This window comes from Bombina bombina, chromosome 1, assembly GCF_027579735.1.
Source record: "Bombina bombina isolate aBomBom1 chromosome 1, aBomBom1.pri, whole genome shotgun sequence".
Taxonomy (NCBI): domain Eukaryota; kingdom Metazoa; phylum Chordata; class Amphibia; order Anura; family Bombinatoridae; genus Bombina; species Bombina bombina.
The window spans coordinates 1,477,786,623-1,477,811,723 of record NC_069499.1 but is presented as its reverse complement, the minus strand read 5'-3'; the positions used below and the strand labels follow the sequence as shown (position 1 = coordinate 1,477,811,723).

The following is a 25,101-nucleotide window of genomic DNA, read 5'->3' as shown; positions in this document are numbered from 1 at the left end:
CCGATTTTTAATAATCCTATTAAAAACAAGGCTACTTTAATTCATCAAAATTGCCATTTCACTCCTTTTCTTCAAAAACGTACCTTTTAATCCTGACAGCCGTTGCAGCGCTGTCAGGATTAAATGCATATAATTATGTGTTTAATCCCTGTGCACTACTGGGAGTCACACAAACACATTGGGTGAACCAATGACAAGAGACATACTGTATGTATGTAGCCAGCAGTCACCAGCTAGCTTCCAGTAGTGCTCATGGCATTCAGCTATTTGGGAGCCGGATTTCTTCTTGTGAAAGTAAACACACTAAGATCTGGATTTGCACAGAAAGAAGTGCAATTGATAATATAAGTAAATTGAACCTTGAAATACATGGTGAAGAAACACTATACAACTTTTATTGTTTAGTCTTTGGATGGCCCTGTGCTCAATAAACCTACTTTTTCTGGTTAACTTTGTAGTGATTTGACTTTCTGCATCAAATTAATTTCTGTTTGCAAGCTGATAATTCTGAATGCATATGCAACATGTTTATCCTCATAATTTTGTTTTAAACATCTTAAACTTTAAAATATTTTTATTCACAAGAAAAGACAACATGTTTGCTAGCAAATTGATTACTTTTGTGTGTGTACAATGCCTGCTCCCTTTGGTAGTAAGAGGTCAGGTTCCCTTGGGAGAGAGAGAGGGAGACACCATGACGTATAGAGAGACTCAGCAGACACACGACAGATGTCATTCCAGCATCAGGGACATATGACTCAGAGACCAACCTAGGGAAGCAGAGGTTATGCTGACCTTTCCCCAGTAATTAGGCCGCACACATTAAAGGAATTTAATTATCAAGAAGCAGAGGCTGGTGGGGTAATTAACATTACAAACATCTGAGAAGCAGCGATACTGTGTGTCGTCCTATGTCAGACCTTGGGTTAGTCACAGTGGCTGTGCGTGAAAATTTCCGGCAAAGTGACATCATACCCCTGAGCTGTTCTGATTGGACAGGGTACTGCAAGAGATGTCAACTTTCATAAACAACACAGTAAAGCTCAACAACTGACTGCAAAGAATGGAATGTGCTTCCCTATTCTGCATCTCGTTTCATTGTACATATTTGTCATTTTTTTTTCTTCCATACACACTGCTTTGCAATAAATTATCATCTCTTGTTGTTTTGTACATTAGTCCCACTTGACTCTCTGCCTCTGTATGTTTTGTGTCTTGCTAGAAAATGTCAAAAGACATAATCCGAGCCTTCTTTGGCATTCAGCATATCTTTTAAGTAGACAGCAGGAAAAAAAGCTAACCCGTTCATTGCCAGAGAGAACTGTCATACATTGCAAGAATTATACTTCAGTGATCTGAGAAAATGTTGCCAGCCGGGTGGAATTATGAAATAGCCAGGTGGGGGCAGTGTAATAATGTCTAATGTTACATAATTCTCTGCTATACAAAGCACAAATTAATTACATAATTTAACATAAATGTATTCAATTATAATTTCTGCAATCAAAATTGAAAATTTTTAATATTAGCTAATTTTAGCTGGGTGGTCAGTAAAATCAGTCGGGTGGTACACCTGCTAAAAAGGTCCAGTGGAGATTACTGTACTTTGTATACTACACTAATGTATAATATACTATATTATTATTAATGTATACCCCACTTTGTATACTACACTAATGTATAATATACTATAGTAGTATTAATGTATACCCCACTTTGTAAACTACACTAATGTATAATATACTATATTAGTATTAATGTATACCCCACTTTGTAAACTACACTAATGTATAATATACTATATTAGTAGTAATGTATACCCCACTTTGTATACTACACTAATGTATAATATACTATATTAGTATTAATGTATACCCCACTTTGTAAACTACACTAATGTATAATATACCACACTTTGTATACTACACTAATGTATAATATACTATATTAGTATTAATGTATACCCCACTTTGTATACTACACTAATGTATAATATACTATATTAGTATTAATGTATACCCCACTTTGTAAACTACACTAATGTATACTATACCACACTTTGCATACTACACTAATGTATAATATACTACATTAGTATTAATGTATACCCCACTTTGTATACTACACTAATGTATAATATACTATATTAGTATTAATGTATACCCCACTTTGTATACTACACTAATGTATAATATACTATATTAGTAGTAATGTATACCCCACTTTGTATACTACACTAATGTATAATATACTATATTAGTATTAATGTATACCCCACTTTGTAAACTACACTAATGTATAATATACCACACTTTGTATACTACACTAATGTATAATATACTATATTAGTATTAATGTATACCCCACTTTGTATACTACACTAATGTATAATATACTATATTAGTATTAATGTATACCCCCCTTTGTATACTACACTAATGTATAATATACTATATTAGTATTAATGTATACCCCACTTTGTAAACTACACTAATGTATAATATACCACACTTTGTATACTACACGAATGTATAATATACTATATTAGTATTAATGTATACCCCACTTTGTATATTGCACTAATGTATAATATACTATATTAGTATTAATGTATACCCCACTTTGTATACTACACTAATGTATAATATACTATATTAGTATTAATGTATACCCCACTTTGTATACTACACTAATGTATAATATACTATATTAGTATTAATGTATACCACACTTTGTATACTATATTAGTATTAATGTATACCCCACTTTGTATACTACACTAATGTATAATATACTATATTAGTAGTAATGTATACCCCACTTTGTATACTACACTAATGTATAATATACTATATTAGTATTAATGTATACCCCACTTTGTAAACTACACTAATGTATAATATACCACACTTTGTATACTACACTAATGTATAATATACTATATTAGTATTAATGTATACCCCACTTTGTATACTACACTAATGTATAATATACTATATTAGTATTAATGTATACCCCACTTTGTATACTACACTAATGTATAATATACTATATTAGTATTAATGTATACCCCACTTTGTATACTACACTAATGTATAATATACTATATTAGTATTAATGTATACCCCACTTTGTATACTACACTAATGTATAATATACTATATTAGTATTAATGTATACCCCACTTTGTAAACTACACTAATGTATAATATACCACACTTTGTATACTACACTAATGTATAATATACTATATTAGTATTAATGTATACCCCACTTTGTATACTACACTAATGTATAATATACTATATTAGTATTAATGTATACCCCACTTTGTAAACTACACTAATGTATACTATACCACACTTTGCATACTACACTAATGTATAATATACTATATTAGTATTAATGCATACCCCACTTTGTATACTACACTAATGTATAATATACTATATTAGTATTAATGTATACCCCACTTTGTATACTACACTAATGTATAATATACTATATTAGTAGTAATGTATACCCCACTTTGTATACTACACTAATGTATAATATACTATATTAGTATTAATGTATACCCCACTTTGTAAACTACACTAATGTATAATATACCACACTTTGTATACTACACTAATGTATAATATACTATATTAGTATTAATGTATACCCCACTTTGTATATTGCACTAATGTATAATATACTATATTAGTATTAATGTATACCCCACTTTGTATACTACACTAATGTATAATATACTATATTAGTATTAATGTATACCCCACTTTGTATACTACACTAATGTATAATATACTATATTAGTATTAATGTATACCACACTTTGTATACTACACTAATGTATAATATACTATATTAGTATTACTGTATACCACACTTTGTATACTACACTAATGTATAATATACTATATTAGTATTAATGTATACCACACTTTGTATACTACACTAATGTATAATATACTATATTAGTATTGATGTATACCACACTTTGTATACTACACTAGACTTTTTGGAAGGATGATTCAAGGTGTAAAAAAATCTCTTTGCAATTTATCGTACTACAGTTTCTCTTTCTGAAATATGCTTCCCTTGTGTACTAAGATAAAGCCCCACACAGCAGTCAGCTATGTACAGTCTATACATCTATCAGGTTGGTAGCTGGTAGCAAAAAGGGCTCTCAAAATGCAGGTACATTATATGGTATCACCCCTGAACTGCAGCTGAATCACATAGCAACACAGTGCTTTCTAAAACTGAGATATGTAGCCACTTAAAACAGCAGCTTGCGGAGAAAGAAACTTGGCAATAAGCAGATGATCAGATAATAGAGATGTGTTTGCTATCTGTCACGTCAGTTCGTACAGAATCTCTCTGCAGAATACCTGCGGTATTGGCTGGCACAATGAGTGGAAGCTGCCAGCGCAACTGTATCACACAGAGAGAGAGGAGCAGGTGGGTATTATGCATTATTACCTCTGCCTGCTTTACCTCACATGTCAGGCAAGAGAAAGATTAACATACAGGATGATGAGCTGGCCAAGGCTCGCTGTGTAGTAGATCTGAGTAAACATGTTATGCATTACAGATATATATATATATATATATATATATATATATATATATATATATATATATATATAGTATAATATCATGAACGTATGTCTACCAGACAGCCGGAGGCATATGCCGTGTGACTTTGTGTATTTTCCTATAATACGGGTCCATACAGGTGAAGCCATGCACATATTTTCATGCTTATTGAAAAAGAAACGCAATAAATAACCTTGACCCGTAATTTAGGCATATTGAATAGAAAACTCAGTGCTACACATGTATACCAAGCTTGTACTGTATATAAGCATAAATGCCATAGAAATGTTTGCCATTTTATGTAGAAACCACACATGAGAGTGTGTATTTGATAAGTTATACAAATATTTTATGTATGTAAAAATAGCTACTTGCCTTTAATGCAATTTCACAATACGCACGGGATAGAGACGAAGTGTGGCTCACATGACAATTATTATTGCTTATCTATGCTGTTTCACATTATTTTGAATGGTAGGTGCCTGTATTCAGGCCTGCCCATTGGGTAGGGCGAGAGAGGCACCAGCCCCGGGCCCCACAATGTCAGGGGTGGGGGGTATGAGAAGGTGTAATGTGCATCATGTATTTAGTTTATAAATAAGTGTTTATGGTATCAGGAGGTATAATGTAAAGTGTTATTATTTATATAAGACACAAAAATATTTGGACAGAGGTGTATACAGGGGCAGGGCATATAGAGGGAGTGGAAGTCAGAGAGGTGCCTTTTAAGTTAAAATGAGAATAAAATAACATTGCCATACAGTAATATGATACAGATTTAGACAAAGCTACAGGTAAAACAACAGCAGTTCCCTTACCGCAGGACACTTTATATCACTGGGTAGACTATTCTTAGCCATAGTGAAATGCCACTTAGTAAGTAAGGAGCTATAAAGCTTTACAGACGTGTAATTGCAATGGTTCTCATGAATGTGCGGCAGAATAATGCAAAGATCCTTGAAAAGGACATTCTAGCGTAAAAAATGCCTTTTATTTATAAATGAATGGCTTTTTTTCACTAACAAATGAGTACAAGGTTAGCATCTTTCTATAAGCTGTGTGGGTTTTCTACATATTTACTTTATATATGTGACATTCTGACTCTACAAACTGCATGTGCACTTTATGAATGCAGCTATTTAGCTTACGGTGTGGGTTTTGCAAAGTTATAAATAGCAAATATGCTATTAATTATATTTTAACATGGCTGTGTAGCAGCAGGATAGTTAATACCGATACTGCATTAAAACAGAATATATAGGCTCTGTGTATGAACAGTAAAAGTTACCACTACACAAGAACGGGTAGTGTGAGCCCTACACATAACCTGGAAGGTAATGACACCTGTTTATATAGCAGGATGGATTCTGCTTTTGAAAATGGGATTTTGGGTTTATTTTGCATAAGTATCATCACCAAGATTTCATTAAAATGACATGGCGCAATTACACAGGGCTTTATATACTGCAGCACTCCAAGTCACACAGTATTATCCCATAAGGTTCTCTCGACCAGTGATAGGGATTACAGTTATCACAGCACAGGGAATACTCTATGTCCCAGCGCACCATTCTCAGTTACGTCAGGGACCGCTATTACCAATATCGCAGAGAGGTTTTTAAGACGATGAGACACCAGTTTAGAAATAAATGAAAGGCCAAGCATTTTGCATACTAGGCTGATATAATTAGCACAGCCATCAAACTCAATTAAGATCATTTTGGAGATGCAGGAACTCTGACGAGCTGCTCTAGATATTTGAACCATGGGGGAAGAGAATGAACCTGAAGCGGAAAAACATAATCTGACAATGCTTTTAACTCCTACAATACTGATTATAGATAATAAAACACAAGCATAACATCATTTCTCGTTAACATTTCCTGCCATAATTATATCATTCTCAGCACTGCAGTTCTGCTAAGTTAATCAAATAATTTAAAAAAAAAGACAAATATAAAACACAAAACCATAAATCCGCAAGATAGAACTGACTGAACTGCGTCAAATGGTAGTTTCCTCTTTTCTGCATCCCCCATTAATATATGCACATTTTAATCTCCTGATTACAATCAGTGTTGGGGAAGCACAGTAAGATATAAGAAAATGGTTAAAAAAAAAGTAAATGTTAAATAAGGATGAATGGTGCCATTTGCAGACTGTTAAGTGGCGCAGATTGGAGACATGCTGTCAAGTACTCACCGCTCTTAATGAGCCGATGATGAAGAATTGGAATGGGCCAGCTAATCAATATTAGCATTTACTAATTGAAGTTCTGCCAGCTGATCACATACAGCGGCAGTGGTGATAGACGACCGGCTGTCCACTTAGAGCTAATCCCGTACAGCTTGTGCTGAGCACCATGTCTGTATTTGTGTTGCGATCCTGCCAGGGATATTAAGAATTCAGAAGCCATGGCCAAATCCACAGGCGCTAAATCTTAAGAGGTGACATGTCACTATAAGCAACCCTTACTAATCAAGTCCAGTACAGTATGTGGTTTTTATGTGTGCAAGTCTTCACTGCTTTCCAAGCCCACTATGTCACAAATACAAATTGGGAAATAAATTACTTGTTTAATACAAGATTTACAGTTACAGGTTTCAAATCTCCATTATAATTAATGGAGCTTCATATATCTTGTAACTGTTCGCTTCTTAGCACATACAACAAGTTCCATCCACATCACAAAAACATTATTAAATATAAAAAAAAAAATTAAAACTATCTTTATGATTTCCAATTGCTTGGCCAAGGTGTAGTGGCTATATCCAGACCGCCCTTTCAAAACACCCACAGCCTTGAAACACCTTTCGTTCAATCCATTGAGACTAATTTACCCTAACAAAATAGACATATTTCACTATTACAAATATTTACATAAACCCTTTTGCAAGTGTGTTTCCTAAGACTAGGGATGGGCAAATGAGCTGAAAGTGTAATTCGTTTGTTAAAGCGAATAGTCCTATGGACATTCATTTTGTACAATCGAATGTTGATGAGAATGAAAATACATTATAATTTGGTAACCGAATGTTATTTCCTGTTTTTGAATGTTACTTTTATTTTCAAATGTTCATAATTAGATTGAATATCCACATTTGAAATTTCGCTTGTAACATTTGATTTAATAAATACTATACAGAAGTTCAATAGTTCATGTGGTAAGGAATTTAGTAAACTGATACATAATAGATACAAATATATCAATTTGAATGTTTCTATCATGAATACTGCATAATTTGAATATAACATTTAAAGAGCGCATTAGAAATACTATTACAAATATATTGATTCAAATTTTTCTAATTCGAATATTGCATACTTTGAATCGAATTCTAAGAAAAATTCAAAACGATTTAAAAAAAGCATTAGAAAACAGAATTTATGCTTACCTGATAAATTACTTTCTCCAACGGTGTGTCCGGTCCACGGCGTCATCCTTACTTGTGGGATATTCTCTTCCCCAACAGGAAATGGCAAAGAGTCCCAGCAAAGCTGGTCACATGATCCCTCCTAGGCTCCGCCCACCCCAGTCATTCAACCGACGGACAGGAGGAAATATATATAGGAGAAACCATATGATACCGTGGTGACTGTAGTTAGAGAAAATAATTCATCAGACCTGATTAAAAAACCAGGGCGGGCCGTGGACCGGACACACCGTTGGAGAAAGTAATTTATCAGGTAAGCATAAATTCTGTTTTCTCCAACATTGGTGTGTCCGGTCCACGGCGTCATCCTTACTTGTGGGAACCAATACCAAAGCTCTAGGACACGGATGAAGGGAGGGAGCAAATCAGGTCACCTAAATGGAAGGCACCACGGCTTTCAAAACCTTTCTCCCAAAAATAGCCTCCGAAGAAGCAAAAGTATCAAATTTGTAAAATTTGGCAAAAGTGTGCAGTGAAGACCAAGTCGCTGCCTTACATATCTGGTCAACAGAAGCCTCGTTCTTGAAGGCCCATGTGGAAGCCACAGCCCTAGTGGAGTGAGCTGTGATTCTTTCAGGAGGCTGCCGTCCAGCAGTCTCATAAGCCAATCGGATAATGCTTTTAAGCCAAAAGGAAAGAGAGGTAGAAGTCGCTTTTTGACCTCTCCTTTTACCAGAATAAACAACAAACAAGGAAGATGTTTGTCTGAAATCTTTAGTAGCCTCTAAATAGAATTTTAGAGCACGGACTACGTCCAAATTGTGTAACAAACGTTCCTTCTTTGAAACTGGATTCGGACACAAAGAAGGTACAACTATCTCCTGGTTAATATTTTTGTTGGAAACAACTTTCGGAAGAAAACCAGGCTTAGTACGCAAAACCACCTTATCTGCATGGAACACCAGATAGGGCGGAGAACACTGCAGAGCAGATAACTCTGAAACTCTTCTAGCAGAAGAAATTGCAACCAAAAACAAAACTTTCCAAGATAATAACTTAATATCTACGGAATGTAAGGGTTCAAACGGAACCCCTTGAAGAACTGAAAGAACTAGATTTAGACTCCAGGGAGGAGTCAAAGGTCTGTAAACAGGCTTGATCCTAACCAGAGCCTGAACAAATGCTTGAACATCTGGCACAGCTGCCAGTCTTTTGTGAAGTAAAACAGATAAAGCAGAGATCTGTCCCTTCAGAGAACTTGCAGATAATCCTTTCTCCAAACCTTCTTGTAGAAAGGATAGAATCTTAGGAATTTTTATCTTGTTCCATGGGAATCCTTTAGATTCACACCAACAGATATATTTTTTCCATATTTTATGGTAAATTTTTCTAGTTACAGGCTTTCTAGCCTGAATCAGAGTATCTATTACAGAATCTGAAAACCCACGCTTTGATAAAATCAAGCGTTCAATCTCCAAGCCGTCAGTTGGAGGGAAACCAGATTTGGATGTTCGAATGGACCCTGAACAAGAAGGTCCTGTCTCAAAGGTAGCTTCCATGGTGGAGCCGATGACATATTCACCAGGTCTGCATACCAAGTCCTGCGTGGCCACGCAGGAGCTATCAAGATCACCGAGGCCCTCTCCTGATTGATCCTGGCTACCAGCCTGGGGATGAGAGGAAACGGTGGGAATACATAAGCTAGGTTGAAGGTCCAAGGTGCTACTAGTGCATTTACTAGGGTCGCCTTGGGATCCCTGGATCTGGACCCGTAGCAAGGAACCTTGAAGTTCTGACGAGACGCCATCAGATCGATGTCTGGAATGCCCCATAATTGAGTTATTTGGGCAAAGATTTCCGGATGGAGTACCCACTCCCCCGGATGGAATGTCTGACGACTCAGAAAATCCGCTTCCCAATTTTCCACTCCTGGGATGTGGATCGCAGACAAGTGGCAGGAGTGATCCTCCGCCCATTGAATTATCTTGGTCACTTCTTTCATCGCCAGGGAAGTCCTTGTTCCCCCCTGATGATTGATATATGCAACGGTCGTCATGTTGTCTGACTGAAACCTTATGAATGTGGCCTTTGCTAGTTGAGGCCAAGCTCTGAGAGCATTGAATATCGCTCTCAGTTCCAGAATGTTTATCAGGAGAAGAGACTCTTCCCGAGACCATAGACCCTGAGCTTTCAGGGATTCCCAGACCGCGCCCCAGCCCACTAGGCTGGCGTCGGTCGTGACAATGACCCACTCTGGTCTGCGGAAGCTCATTCCCTGTGACAGATTGTCCAGGGTCAGCCACCAACGGAGTGAATCTCTGGTCTTTTGATCTACTTGAATCGTCGGAGACTGTATAATCCCCATTCCACTGTCTGAGCATGCACAGTTGTAATGGTCTTAGATGAATTCGTGCAAAAGGAACTATGTCCATTGTTGCAACCATCAATCCTATTACTTCCATGCACTGCACTATGGAAGGACGAGGAACAGAATGAAGTACTTGACAAGAGCTTAGAAGTTTTGATTTTCTGACCTCTGTCAGAAAAATCCTCATTTCTAAGGAATCTATTATTGTTCCCAAGAAGGGAACTCTTGTTGACGGGGACAGATAACTTTTTTCTTTGTTCACCTTCCATCCGTGAGATCTGAGAAAGGCTAGGACGATGTCCGTATGAGCCTTTGCTTTTGACAGGGACGACGCTTGAATCAGGATGTCGTCCAAGTAAGGTACTACTGCAATGCCCCTTGGTCTTAGAACCGCTAGAAGGGACCCTAGTACCTTTGTGAAAATCCTTGGAGCAGTGGCTAATCCAAATGGAAGTGCCACAAACTGGTAATGCTTGTCCAGAAAAGCGAACCTTAGGAACTGATGATGTTCCTTGTGGATAGGAATATGTAGGTACGCATCCTTTAAATCCACGGTAGTCATAAATTGATTTTCCTGGATAGTAGGTAGGATCGTTCGAATAGTTTCCATTTTGAACGATGGTACCCTGAGAAATTTGTTTAGGATCTTTAGATCCAAAATTGGTCTGAATGTTCCCTCTTTTTTGGGAACTATGAACAGATTGGAATAAAATCCCATTCCTTGTTCTCTTATTGGAACTGGATGTATCACTCCCATCTTTAACAGGTCTTCTACACAATGTAAGAATGCCTGTCTCTTTATTTGGTGAAGATACGTGAGACCTGTGGAACCTTCCCCTTGGGGGTAGTTCCTTGAATTCCAGGAGATAACCTTGAGAAACTATTTCTAGCGCCCAAGGATCCTGAACATCTCTTGCCCAAGCCTGAGCAAAGAGAGAAAGTCTGCCCCCCACTAGATCCGGTCCCGGATCGGGGGCTATCCCTTCATGCTGTTTTGGTAGCAGTGGTAGGCTTCTTGGCCTGCTTACCCTTGTTCCAGCCTTGCATTGGTTTCCAGGCTGGTTTGGGTTGTGAAGTATTACCCTCTTGCTTAGAGGATACAGAATTAGAGACTGGTCCGTTTCTGCGAAAGGGACGAAAATTAGGCTTATTATTAGCCTTAAAAGACCTATCCTGTGGGAGGGCGTGGCCCTTTCCCCCAGTGATGTCTGAAATAATCTCTTTCAAATCAGGTCCAAATAATGTTTTACCTTTGAAAGGAATGTTAAGCAATTTTGTCTTGGAAGACACATCCGCTGACCAAGACTTTAGCCAAAGCACTCTGCGCGCCACGACAGCAAACCCTGAATTTTTCGACGCTAATCTAGCTAATTGCAAAGCGGCATCTAAAACAAAAGAGTTAGCCAATTTAAGTGCTTTAACTCTGTCCATAACCTCCTCATACGAAGATTCTTTACTGAGCGATTTTTCTAGTTCCTCGAACCAGGAACACGCTGCCGTAGTGACAGGAACAATGCATGAAATTGGTTGTAGAAGGTAACCTTGCTGTACAAAAATCTTTTTAAGCAAACCCTCTAATTTCTTATCCATAGGATCTTTGAAAGCACAACTATCTTCGATAGGAATAGTAGTGCATTTGTTTAGAGTAGAAACCGCCCCCTCGACCTTGGGGACTGTCTGCCATAAGTCCTTTCTGGGGTCGACTATAGGAAATAATTTCTTAAATATAGGGGGGGGAACAAAAGGTATGCCGGGCCTTTCCCACTCTTTATTTACTATGTCCGCCACCCGCTTGGGTATAGGAAAAGCGTTGGGGGGCACCGGAACCTCTAGGAACTTGTCCATCTTACATAATTTCTCTGGAATGACCAAATTGTCACAATCATCCAGAGTAGATAACACCTCCTTAAGCAGTGCGCGGAGATGTTCTAATTTAAATTTAAATGTCACAACATCAGGTTCAGCTTGATGAGAAATTTTTCCTGAATCTGAAATTTCTCCATCAGACAAAACCTCCCTCATGGCCCCTTGAGATTGGTGTGAGGGTATGTCAGAACAGTTATCATCAGCGTCCTCTTGCTCTTCAGTGTTTAAAACAGAGCAATCGCGCTTTCTCTGATAAGTAGGCATTTTGGATAAAAGATTTGCTATGGAGTTATCCATTACAGCCGTTAATTGTTGCATGGTAATAAGTATTGGCGCACTAGATGTACTAGGGGCCTCCTGTGTGGGCATAACTGGTGTAGACACAGTAGGGGATGATGTAGTATCATGTTTACTCCCCTCATTTGAGGAATCATCTTGGGCAATATCATTATCTGTTGCAATACTGTCCTTACTTTGTTTGGACACTATGGCACAATTATCACATAAATTTAAATGGGGAGACACATTGGCTTTCATACATATAGAACATAGCTTATCTGATGGTACAGACATGTTAAACAGGCTTAAACTTGTCAACAAAGCACAAAAAACGTTTTAAAATAAAACCGTTACTGTCACTTTAAATTTCAAACTGAAAACACTTTATTACTGAATATGTGAAAAAGTATGAAGGAATTGTTCAAAATTCACCAAAATTTCACCACAGTGTCTTAAAGCATTAAAAGTATTGCACACCAAATTTCAGAGCTTTAACCCTTAAATTAACGGAACCAGAGCCGTTTTTACATTTAACCCCTATACAGTCCCAGAATGAGGCTCTGTCTATAACTAGAAAGGCCCCCATCTGAAAAAGGTGTCCAACACAGTGCCTGCCGTTTTTTTAAACATTCCCCAAGATTATAATACCAATAATTAGTTAGAATCTGCATAATATGCCTAGTAAAGCAATTGTTTTAGCCCAGAAAAATGTCTACCAGTTTTTAAGCCCTTTTTGAAGCCCTTTATTCTTTTATGTTTAACTAAGAAAATGGCTTACTGGTCCCCATGAGGGGAAATGACAGCCTTCCAGCATTACATGGTCTTGTTAGAAATATGGCTAGTCATACCTTAAGCAGAAAAGACTGCTAACTGTTTCCCCCAACTGAAGTTACTTCATCTCAACAGTCCTGTGTGGAAACAGCAATTGATTTCAGTTACTGTCTGCTAAAATCATCTTCCTCTTACAAACAGAAATTTTCATCCTTTTCTGTTTCAGAGTAAATAGTACATACCAGCACTATTTTAAAATAACAAACACTTGATAGAAGAATAAAACTACATTTAAACACCAAAAAACTCTTAACCATCTCCGTGGAGATGTTGCCTGTGCAACGGCAAAGAGAATGACTGGGGTGGGCGGAGCCTAGGAGGGATCATGTGACCAGCTTTGCTGGGACTCTTTGCCATTTCCTGTTGGGGAAGAGAATATCCCACAAGTAAGGATGACGCCGTGGACCGGACACACCAATGTTGGAGAAATACTATTACATTAAACGAATGTTAGAATGTTGTACAAACATTTGACGTTCAAAACAAATGAGTTAAGATTCGTTTTATTTTCCATTGCTGCAAAACTTTCGCCTATCGCTACCTAAGACTTGCAGTTGTGATTACACTACTATGTTTTCTTATTACTAATGGTTCTCGGCAGAAACGCACACTAACAAAACGCTGAAAATGATGAAGCAATGGTTAAACAGCAATTAAAGACATAATATTCTATCTATAATTTATTTAAAATGAAGTGTAAAGTTTTACTGTCCTTAAAATGATGGGCTCAGCCATGTTGTAATCTAGGTTTAGGTAGTGTGCAAACAATGGCTGTGTGGAATATAGCAGTGTCTGGAATCTGCAGTTTCATATTTAACAGAAATTGGAAAGCCAACAATTTTCAGAATTAAACTAAAGGAAAAAGCGTGTAATGTCCCTTCAAAGGAGTGTACACCGACTCCCGCAGCCTTGGTCCAAGTCATTGCCTATATCTGTGCAAGCTTCGAAAAGTAGAAGTGTGATATACAGTTTAAACAAGCGATAGACCAGCAATTGCAGTGACTGATAGCAGATTTAAAAAAAACATAATTTATGCTTACCTGATAAAATTATTTATTTCCGGATATGGTGAGTCCACGGAATCATCAATTACTAGTGGGAATATCACTCCTGGCCAGCAGGAGTAGCAAAGAGCACTACAGCAAAGCTGCTGTATATGTCGCTTCCCTTACCCATAATCCCCAGTCATTCGGCTGAAGGAAGAATGGAAAAAGAAGATAATACAAAAGTGTAGAGGTGCCTGAGGTTTTAGAAAAAATAACTGTCTAAAATAAAGGGTGGGCCGTGGACTCACCATATCCGGAAATAAATACATTTATCAGGTAAGCATAAATTATGTTTTCTTTCCTAAGATATGGCGAGTCCACGGAATCATCAATTACTAGTGGGAATCAATACCCAAGCTAGAGGACACAGATGATAAGGGAGGGACAAGACAGGTAGACCTAAACAGAAGGCACCACTGCCTGAAGAACCCTTCTCCCAAAAGAAGCCTCAGCTGAGGCAAAAGTATCAAATTTATAAAACTTTAAAACAGTATGCAAAGAGGACCAAGTTGCAGCCTTGCAAATCTGTTCCACAGTACAAAGGCAGAACTTTTTTACACTTTCTGCATTGAGTTTTTTTTTAGGAAAAATTTTCTACAGGTCATTTAAAGAGAAAGGCAGATGTATATTTTTTTCTTTGGTAACTGATGCAGGGACATGGCAAATTTTATTACTTAAAAATTGCCGTGTTGCTATGTGCCTGCATAGATTGCTGCATTAGTTTTAAAAATATTGCATGTGTCTGTAAGAATGATTTTTTATTTTTTTTAACAAATACAGGAAATAAGGTTTCTATAATTTTAGGCAATTATAGCCTAGATTATGGCTTTATCAATTGATATACCCCAGTAATTCTCACTAAAGGTGTAATCTGCTAGGGTTGTAATATAAAATAAGGGCAGGTGTGATGTTCCTAATAATTTGTCTGTATGGCGAAAACAGTTAAAATGTGAGATCCATCATCCATAGCTCCTTAATAGAAAAAAAAAATTGTTTGCAAGTTATGTATTAAGTATGAAAAATACATTTGGTAAATATGTTAGACACAGAAACACTTCAAATGTGAGCAACCAATGTAGACACTGGTATTTTTTTTTTTATTGAGTTCAGTGTTTTTCTATTATATGACATTGAGCAAGTTATTGGGGTATGACAAAAATATATTAATAATTCTTTCACAACGTTTTAAAAATGTTCCAAAGCAAGAAGACTGAACTAAATACCACTGCTTTTATTATGTGACTGATGTATAATACAAAGGGGATGTTTTAACCACACTATTCACTAACCACAGACTGCAAGCAAAACCACATTTTCCAAATGCTTATTTTAAACATTCCTACCCTTTCTTAAATCAGATTGATATAACCTCAAAAACAACAACAAACCCTCTACACATGGTAACATCTCATATATACACATGGTAACATCTCATATATACACATGGTAACATCTCATATATACACATGGTAACATCTCATATAGGTCAACATAACTCTGTTTGATAAGAGGAGCCTTACCGTTCCACAGACACTGTTTATTTGAAGTGTGGGCTGTAAACTGCTATAAATCACTGTTTATTTGAAGTGAGGGCTGTTATGTCATAAATCAAGCCTCCAGGGCTTGCGGGAAGTAGCCACTCTGACATTCCCTCTGCACTGGAAAGGCTCAGCAGCACCTCCACCTGGTGCGGAGCAACCCTACCCCACAGCTACTTAACAAAGCAGATGTTAACCCCATGGTTTCCAAAATAGCTGCAGTGTATTGCACAGAAATACATTGCAGCGATCATTGTTAGCCATAGGATGGGGGTTAAAATGCAAGCAGTGCAGCCACTGTGATCGGATATGCACTGTAGAAGAGGTGAGGAGAAACTGACTTGCAGTTAAGTTTTTTTAAAGTAATTTAACAGCACGTAAAGATGACTGCTTCAGCTCTGCTCTGCATCTGTCACCACCTATTCTTAATGCAGACAGGCCGCATTTTTTGCAATGACATCGCAGATCGCAGTATGTTCTGCCATGGGGTTCCACAGAAGCCTCATTTTAAAATGCCCAGGAAGAAGAAACAGCCCTCTTGGAATGAGCAGTGATTCTCTCAGGAAGTTACTGTCCAGCAGTCTCATAGGCCAAACGAATAATACTCCTTAGCCAAAGAGAAAGAGAAGTAGCCATAGCTTTCTGACCCTTGCGCTTCCCAGAAAAACAAACAAACAAACAAAGCAGAAGACTGACGAAAGTTCTTAGTCGTCTGAAGATAGAACTTCAATATACGCACAACATCTAGGTTGTGCAACAAACGCTCCTTAGGAGAAGAAGGATTAGAACACAAAGAAAGAACCACGATCTCCTAATTAATATTCTTGTTTAAAACAACCTAAGGTAGGAAACCTAATTTAGTACGTAGACCCACCTTATCAGAATGAAAAATAAGATAAGGAGAATCAAACTGCAGAGCCGAAAGTTCCGAAACTCTCCGAGCAGAAGAAATAGCAACAAGAAACAAAACCTTCCAAGATAACATCTTAATATCTAAGGAATGCATAGGTGCAAATGGAGCCCGCTCTGAAACTCTAAGAACAAGGATTAGACTCCAGGGAGGAGTAACGGGTTTAAACACAGGCCTGATCCTAACCAAGGCCTGAGAAAAATATTGCACGTCTGGCACATCCGCCAAACGCTTATGCAACAAAAAAGACAACGCAGAAATCTGACCTTTCAGAGTACTAGCTGACAAACCCTTCTCCAGACTCACCTGGAGAAAAGACAAAATCCTAGGAATCCTGATTCTACTCCAAGAGTAGCCTCTGAATTCACACCAATACAGATATTTACTCCATATCTTATAGTAAATCTTTCTTGTCACAGGCTTACGAGCCTGTATCATGGTCTCAATGACCGACTCTGAAAACCCATGCTTAAATAAAATCAAGCGTTCAATCTCCAAGCAGTCAGCTCCAGAGAAACGAGATTTGGATGAAGAAAAGGACCCTGAAGTAGAAGGTCCTTCCTCAGAGGGAGTCTCCATGGAGGTAGAGACAGCATTTCCACTAGATCTGCATACCAGATCCTGCGAGTCCCCGCCGGTGCTATGAGAATCACCAACGCCCTCTATTGCTTAATCCGAGAAATGACTCTTGGTAGGAGAGCGAACGGAGGAAATATGTATGCTAGACTGAAATTCCAAGGGACCGCCAGAGCATCTATCAAGAAAGCCTGTGTGTATACCTTGACCTCGAGCCGTACCTCAGAAGCTTGGCATTCTGCCGAGAAGCCATGAGTTCCAGTTCTGGCTGCCCCCAATTGAGGATTAAACTGGAAAATACTTCCAGATGGAGTTCTCACTCCCCTGAATGAAAGGTTTGTCAGCACAGAAAATCCGTCTCCCAATTGTCCACTCCTGGGAAGTGGATCGCAGAAAGACAACAGTTGTGAGACTCCGCCCACTAAATTATCCGGGCCACCTCTCTCATGGCCAAGGAACTCCGATTTCCCCCGTGGTGGTTGATGTACACCACCGATGTTATGTTGTCTGACTGGAACCTGATAAACCGGGCTAAGGCTAACTGAGGCCAGGCCCGTAGAGCATTAAAAATCGCTCTCAGTTCTAGAATGTTTATAGGAAGAACTGACTCCTCTTGAGTCCAAAGACCCTGAGTCTTCAATGACCCCCAAATTGCTCCCCAACCTAGAAGGCTGGCATCCGTGGTCACAATCACCCAGGAAAGTCTGCAAAAGCAAGTTCCCTGGGAGAGATGTTCTTGAGACTACCACCACAGAAGAGAGTCCCTTGTCGCCTGATCCAGAACTATTTATGGAGACAAATCCGCATAGTCCCCATTCCATTGCCTTAACATGCATAACTGCAGAGGGAATAATGTCCATGGAAACTACCATCTTTGTTTTTCTGACCTCTGTCAGAAATATCTTCATTAGTAGGGAGTCTATTATGGTCCCTAAAAACACTACTCTTGTGGCTGGAATCAGAGAACTCTTTCCCAGATTTACCTTCCAAGTGTGGGAACGAAAAAAAGACAACAAGATCTCCGTATGAGAGCTTGCTTGTTGAAAAGACAGCGCCTGAACCAGAATGTCGTCCAGATAAGGCGCTACTGCAAATGCCCCGAGACCGGATCACTGCCAAAAGAGCCCCCAGGACCTTTAAGAAAATTCTGGGAGCTGTGGCAAGGCCAAAAGGAAGAGCCACAAACTGGAAATGATTGTCTAAGAAAGCAAACCTTAAAAACTTGTGATGATCCTGGTGAATGGGAACATAAAGGTCCTTTAAGTCTATGGTTGTCATAAACTGACCCTCTAGAACCAAAGGAAGAAAGGAACGTATAGTCTCCATCTTGAAGGACGGTACTCTGAGGAACTTGTTTAAACCCTTTAAGTCTAAAAATAGGTCTGAAAGACCCCTCTTTCTTGGGAACCACAAACAGATTTGAATAAAATCCCAGACCTTGTTCCTGCAGAGGAACTTCCAGGGCAAAAAGATCCTTGATACAATTTAAGAACACCTCTCTCTTTATCTGGTCTACAGATAAACTTGAGAGAAGAAACCTGCCTCTGGGAGGAAAAGTCTTGAGTTCTATCTTGTACCCCTGAGATACAATTTACATGGCCCACAGGTCTGGGACATCTCGTATACAAGCTTGAGCAAATTTAGAAAGCCTGCCCCCTACTAGATCCGTTTCTGGATCGGACCCTTCATGCTGACGTGGAGTCAGCCGTAGGCTTCTTAGACTGTTTCCCCTTGTTCCAAGACTGACCAGACTTCCAGGAAGACTTGGATAGTTTCTGTTTAGAAAAGGAAATGGAGGGTTTACCTCTATAGTTATGAAAGAAACGAAAATTACTTTGAAGCCATTTCTGCTTATTCTTCTTATCCTGAGGAAGAAAAGATCCCTTTTCCTCCTGTGATATCTGAAATAATTTCAGCCAAATCAGGCCCAAACAAGGTCTTACCCTTGTAGGGAATAGCTAATAACTTAGAAGAAACATCCGCAGACCAGAATTTTAACTAAAGGGGTCTGCGAACTAGAACTGCAAAACCAGACATTTTGCTCCCAGTTTAATGACCTGTAAGGAAGCATCTGAAATAAAAGAATTGGCTAACCTTAAGAGCCTTAATCCTGTCTGGGATCTCCTTAAGAGGAGTATCTGTCTGAATAGAACCAGACAAAGCATCAAACCAGTAAGCTGCAGCGCTGGTAACAGTAGCAATACACACCTCAGGCTGCCATTAAAGACTTTGGTGAACATACATTTTCTTTAATAATGCCTCCAATGTCTTATCCATTGGATCCTTAAAAGAACAACTATCCTATCTGGGAATCGTGGTCCTCTTAGCCAAAGTGGAAATAGCTCCTTCCACCCTAGGAACCGTTTTCCACGACTCCTTAATAGAGTCAGCTATAGGAAACATTTTCTTAAAGATAGGAGATGGAGAAAAAGGAATACCAGGTCTCTCCCACTCCCGTGCAATAATCTCAGAAGCACGGTCTGGAACAGGAAATACTTCCACCGTAGAGGTAACATCATTCAAAATACTTGTTCAGTTTCCTAGACTTCTTAGGGTTAACAACGATAGTAGTATCTGAGTCATCCCAGGTAGCCAAAACCTCCTTAAGTAACAAGCGGAGGTGTTCCAGCTTAAATCTGAAGGACACAACTTCAGCATCAGTGGAAGGAATTATACTGCCTGAATCCGAAATTTCACCCTCAGATGCACCTGAAGAATCAGACTTCTGAGAGGAAATACTTTGATTAGCCACCTCAGGATCAGAAACCTTACTTACTGTTTCTTTAAATTTCCTTTTGCATTTTCCCTGCAGCATGGGAAAAGCAGACAGCGCCTCAGATACCGCAGAAGATACCTGGGCAGCAATATCTTGCAAAGAAACTCCAGACGGAGCATGAGAGGAAACGCAGGGCACTGCATGTGCAGATGAATATGATTTGGACGCTTGAGAAGAAAACTGCGGCACATCTGAAACAGGAGGCTCCTGAACAGCATCCGCCTTAGCTAACAATGGCTCAGAATCAAAAAGTCTATTTCTATAAGCTAAAGTTCTTTCAATACATGAAGAACAAAAAGGTACTGGGGGTTGCACCTGGGCATCAAAACATAAGCTACATATAACATCCTGCACAGCCTCCTGATCCATAATACAAAAAAAGAAGCAAACAGAAAATCTAACTGTTTTTTTTATTTTATTTTTTATCTTTTAACAAAGGATAACCCAAAAAATGTTCTCAAATAAATGTTCCCTTTAAATTTACCAGATCAAGAAAACATACCCCAGGCAACACTCTACACCTCAGCAGAATTACTGAGGTGCCCTACCTGTCCTGCAACCCGCAGCAAAGTGAGGAAAACATAATTTATGCTTACCTGATAAATTCATTTCTTCTGTTGTGTGATCAGTCCACGGGTCATCATTACTTCTGGGATATTATCTGCTCCCCTACAGGAAGTGCAAGAGGATTCACCCAGCAGAGTTGCTATATAGCTCCTCCCCTCTACGTCACCTCCAGTCATTCGACCAAAGACCAACGAGAAAGGAGAAGCCAAGGGTGTAGTGGTGACTGAATTATAATTTAAAAATATGTACCTGCCTTAAAAAACAGGGCGGGCCGTGGACTGATCACACAACAGAAGAAATGAATTTATCAGGTAAGCATAAATTATGTTTTCTTCTGTTATGTGTGATCAGTCCACGGGTCATCATTACTTCTGGGATACCAATACCAAAGCAAAAGTACACGGATGACGGGAGGGATAGGCAGGCTCATTATACAGAAGGAACCACTGCCTGAAGAACCTTTCTCCCAAAAATAGCCTCCGAAGAAGCAAAAGTGTCAAATTTGTAAAATTTGGAAAAAGTATGAAGCGAAGACCAAGTTGCAGCCTTGCAAATCTGTTCAACAGAGGCCTCATTCTTAAAGGCCCAAGTGGAAGCCACAGCTCTAGTGGAATGAGCTGTAATTCTTTCAGGAGGCTGCTGTCCAGCAGTCTCATAGGCTAAACGTATTATGCTACGAAGCCAAAAAGATAGAGAGGTAGCAGAAGCTTTTTGACCTCTCCTCTGTCCAGAATAAACGACAAACAGGGAAGAAGTTTGGCGAAAATCTTTAGTTGCCTGCAAGTAGAACTTGAGGGCACGAACTACATCCAGATTGTGTAGAAGACGTTCCTTCTTTGAAGACGGATTTGGACACAAGGATGGAACAACAATCTCTTGATTGATATTCCTGTTAGAGACAACCTTAGGTAAGAACCCAGGTTTAGTACGCAGAACTACCTTGTCTGAGTGAAAGATCAGATAAGGAGAATCACAATGTAAGGCTGATAACTCAGAGACTCTTCGAGCCGAGGAAATAGCCATTAAAAACAGAACTTTCCAAGATAACAATTTTATATCAATGGAATGAAGGGGTTCAAACGGAACACCCTGTAAAACGTTAAGAACTAAGTTTAAACTCCATGGCGGAGCAACAGTTTTAAACACAGGCTTGATCCTAGCTAAAGCCTGACAAAAGGCCTGGATGTCTGAATTTTCTGACAGACGCCTGTGTAACAAGATGGACAGAGCTGAGATCTGTCCCTTTAATGAGCTAGCCGATAAACCCTTTTCTAAACCTTCTTGTAGAAAAGACAATATCCTAGGAATCCTAACCTTACTCCAGGAGTAATCTTTGGATTCACACCAGTATAGGTATTTACGCCATATTTTATGGTAAATCTTTCTGGTAACAGGCTTCCTAGCCTGTATCAGGGTATCAATAACCGACTCAGAAAAACCACGTTTTGATAAAATCAAGCGTTCAATTTCCAAGCAGTCAGCTTCAGAGAAGTTAGACTTTGATGTTTGAATGGACCCTGAATCAGAAGGTCCTGTCTTAGAGGTAGAGACCAAGGCGGACAGGATGACATGTCCACTAGATCTGCATACCAAGTCCTGCGCGGCCATGCAGGCGCTATTAGAATCACTGATGCTCTCTCCTGTTTGATTTTGGCAATCAATCGAGGAAGCAGCGGGAAGGGTGGAAACACATAAGCCATCCTGAAGTTCCAAGGTGCTGTCAAAGCATCTATCAGAACCGCTCCCGGATCCCTGGATCTGGATCCGTAGCGAGGAAGTTTGGCGTTCTGGCGAGACGCCATGAGATCTATCTCTGGTTTGCCCCAACGTCGAAGTATTTGGGCAAAGACCTCCGGATGAAGTTCCCACTCCCCCGGATGAAGAGTCTGGCGACTCAAGAAATCCGCCTCCCAGTTCTCCACTCCCGGGATGTGGATTGCTGACAGATGGCAAGAGTGAGACTCTGCCCAGCGAATTATCTTTGATACTTCTATCATTGCTAGGGAGCTTCTTGTCCCTCCCTGATGGTTGATGTAAGCTACAGTCGTGATGTTGTCCGACTGAAACCTGATGAACCCCCGAGTCCTTAACTGGGGCCAAGCTAGAAGGGCATTGAGAACTGCTCTCAATTCCAGAATGTTTATTGGCAGGAGACTTTCCTCCTGACTCCATTGTCCCTGAGCCTTCAGAGAATTCCAGACAGCGCCCCAACCTAGAAGGCTGGCGTCTGTTGTTACAATTGTCCAGTCCGGCCTGCTGAACGGCATCCCCCTGGACAGATGTGGCCGAGAAAGCCACCATAGAAGAGAGTTTCTGGTCTCTTGATCCAGATTCAGAGTGGGGGACAAATCTGAGTAATCCCCATTCCACTGACTCAGCATGCACAATTGCAGCGGTCTGAGATGTAGGCGTGCAAAGGGTACTATGTCCATTGCTGCTACCATTAAGCCGATCACCTCCATGCATTGAGCTACTGACGGGAGTTGAATGGAATGAAGAACACGGCATGTATTTAGAAGCTTTGTTAATCTGTCTTCTGTCAGATAAATCTTCATTTCTACAGAATCTATAAGAGTCCCCAAGAATGGAACTCTTGTGAGAGGCAAGAGAGAACTCTTCTTTTCGTTCACTTTCCATCCATGCGACCTTAGAAATGCCAGAACTAACTCTGTATGAGACTTGGCAGTTTGAAAGCTTGAAGCTTGTATCAGAATGTCGTCTAGGTATGGAGCTACCGAAATTCCTCGCGGTCTCAGAACCGCTAGAAGGGCACCCAGAACCTTTGTGAAGATTCTTGGAGCCGTAGCCAATCCGAATGGAAGGGCTACAAACTGGTAATGCCTGTCTAAGAAGGCAAACCTTAGATACCGGTAATGATCTTTGTGAATCGGTATGTGAAGGTAAGCATCCTTTAAATCCACTGTGGTCATGTACTGACCCTTTTGGATCATGGGTAAGATTGTCCGAATAGTTTCCATTTTGAACGATGGAACTCTTAGGAATTTGTTTAGGATCTTTAAATCCAAGATTGGCCTGAAAGTTCCCTCTTTTTTGGGAACCACAAACAGGTTTGAGTAAAACCCTTGTCCTAGTTCCGACCGCGGAACCGGATGGATCACTCCCATTAATAATAGATCTTGTACACAGCGTAGAAACGCGTCTTTCTTTATTTGGTTTGTTGACAACCTTGACAGATGAAATCTCCCTCTTGGGGGAGATAATTTGAAGTCTAGAAGATATCCCTGAGATATGATCTCTAGCGCCCAGGGATCCTGGACATCTCTTGCCCAAGCCTGGGCGAAGAGAGAGAGTCTGCCCCCCACTAGATCCGGTCCCGGATCGGGGGCCCTCGGTTCATGCTGTCTTAGGGGCAGCAGCAGGTTTTCTGGCCTGCTTGCCCTTATTCCAGGACTGGTTAGGTTTCCAGCCTTGTCTGTAACGAGCAACAGCCCCTTCCTGTTTTGGTGCAGTGGAAGTTGATGCTGCACCTGCTTTGAAATTCCGAAAGGGACGAAAATTAGACTGTCTAGCCTTAGCTTTGGCTTTGTCTTGAGGTAGAGCGTGGCCCTTACCTCCTGTAATGTCAGCGATAATTTCTTTCAAACCGGGCCCAAATAAAGTTTGCCCCTTGAAAGGTATATTAAGTAATTTGGACTTAGAAGTTACATCAGCCGACCAGGATTTTAGCCACAGCGCCCTACGTGCCTGAATGGCGAATCCTGAATTCTTAGCCGTAAGTTTGGTTAAATGTACTACGGCCTCCGAAATGAATGAATTAGCTAGTTTAAGGACTCTAAGCCTGTCCGTAATGTCGTCCAGCGTAGCGGAACTAAGGTTCTCTTCCAGAGACTCAATCCAAAATGCTGCCGCAGCCGTAATCGGCGCGATGCATGCAAGGGGTTGCAATATAAAACCTTGTTGAACAAACATTTTCTTAAGGTAACCCTCTAATTTTTTATCCATAGGATCTGAAAAAGCACAGCTATCCTCCACCGGGATAGTGGTGCGCTTAGCTAAAGTAGAAACTGCTCCCTCCACCTTAGGGACCGTTTGCCATAAGTCCCGTGTGGTGGCGTCTATTGGAAACATCTTTCTAAATATTGGAGGGGGTGAGAACGGCACACCGGGTCTATCCCACTCCTTAGTAACAATTTCAGTTAATCTCTTAGGTATAGGAAAAACGTCAGTACTCGCCGGTACCGCAAAGTATTTATCCAACCTACACATTTTCTCTGGTATTGCAACAGTGTTACAATCGTTAAGAGCCGTTAAGACCTCCCCTAGTAATACACGGAGGTTTTCCAATTTAAATTTAAAATTTGAAATATCTGAATCCAATCTGCTTGGATCAGAACCGTCACCTAC

General features: G+C 39.6%; 1 protein-coding gene across 2 annotated transcripts in view; it reads right to left on the bottom strand.

The window, feature by feature from the left end:
* The window catches only part of SLC39A11 (solute carrier family 39 member 11), a 1,247,462-nt gene that overhangs the window by 155,963 nt on the left and 1,066,398 nt on the right, over positions 1 to 25,101 (bottom strand). The gene's annotated exons all lie outside the window — the stretch shown is intronic.